Consider the following 1,520-nt stretch of genomic DNA (forward strand, 5'->3'; position numbering starts at 1 on the left):
TGTCTCTCTCTGTCTGTCTGGCGAGCGCACGCGCCCTACAGTGAAAATCTCTCCAAAAAAAAAAAAAGAATAATTCTAAAAAAAAAAGAAAGAAAGAAAAAGAAAATACATCAAGAGGCCCATCTGCAGTGGCACACACTGGTAATATGCTGCTTCTACATAGGCCAATACCACATGAGAGGCCTAAGGCTGATTTCCAGCCTTATCTGAGGACCAGGTATAGTAGCACATGTCTGCAGTTCCATCTACTCAGGAGGTTGAGGAAGGAGAATCATCAGCTTATGGCTAGCCTAGGAAACAAGGTGTGATTCTGTCTGAAGGAGTCCAATATGGCAGTGTATGCCTGTAATTCCAGCTACTAGGAAGGCTAAGGCTGGAAGATCATGACAGAGTGGGATCCTGTCTTTAATAAAGAAGTCAAGAGCAGGCCCAGCAGGTGATTTGGTGGTTAAGGCACTAGAGCCCCACATGGCTGACTTCAGTTTGAGTCCCAGACTTGGTAGCTTGAAATTCATACTGGACACATGTGTGTGCATGTCCCAAATTCCGGCAATGGAGTACAAGGGATTGTGGCATAGCCATCTCACCAGGGGGAATGACTTTTCACTTTCTTTCTTACTGTCTATCTCTCTCTGTCTCTCTTGCCATCTCTCTCTGGTGAGTGTTCATGCCTGGGAAAAAAAAAAAAAGTCAAGAGGCATTACGTGCCACAAATAAAAATAAAACAGGATGATGGGCTATTTTACATTAGATGATTAAAGAAGATCTTTCTGAAGGATGATAGTTGATCAGAGACATTAATAAAGGGGGAGATAAATCAGGTATGACTATCTGGGGAAAGAATTTTTACAGAGAGACCCTGTTTCTCATGAAAGAATTAGTAACTGGGGAGGGAGTAAACAATGGTTCAGTGTTAGGAGATGAGTTTGGAGCTGTGGAAGGGACCACATCATAAGTGTGTTAGTTACTAGTGCTGCGTAACATATCATTCCATAGCAGCTTACGATAATAAGCATTGGTATCTCACGGTTTCTGAGGCTTCATCAAGGAATTGCATAATTAGCTGGTTCCTGGTCAGAGTCCTTCATGAGGTTTCAGCCAAGCTGCCAGCTGGGGTGACACTCACATGGAGCTGATAGATGCATTTCCAGGACAGTTCACTGTTACAGCTGTGGGCATAAATCTTTAGTTTTCACCATGTGGACTGCTCCAGAGGGAGCTTGAGTTATCCTTCTGACATGGTACCTGGCTTCTCACAGAATGAATGATCTAAGAGAGATTTAGAGAGAAGATACAATGTTTTTTGTTTTTTTTTTTTTTTTGAGAGCTTTTTCACTATAGGGCGCGTGCACTTGCCAGACAGACAGAGAGAGACAGAAAGCGAGAAATCACCCCCCCCAGAGGGGATGGCCACGCCGCCATCCCTTCTCCTCCATTCTCTTCACGGGGTCTTGGGCACGCATGCACACACGCCCCACATGAGTTTCAGCCACTGGGTCTGGGACTGGAACCACAGGTGA

The sequence above is a fragment of the Tupaia chinensis genome, unplaced genomic scaffold (assembly GCF_000334495.1).
Source record: "Tupaia chinensis unplaced genomic scaffold, TupChi_1.0 Scaffold147869_1, whole genome shotgun sequence".
In the NCBI taxonomy this organism is placed as follows: Eukaryota; Metazoa; Chordata; class Mammalia; order Scandentia; family Tupaiidae; genus Tupaia; species Tupaia belangeri.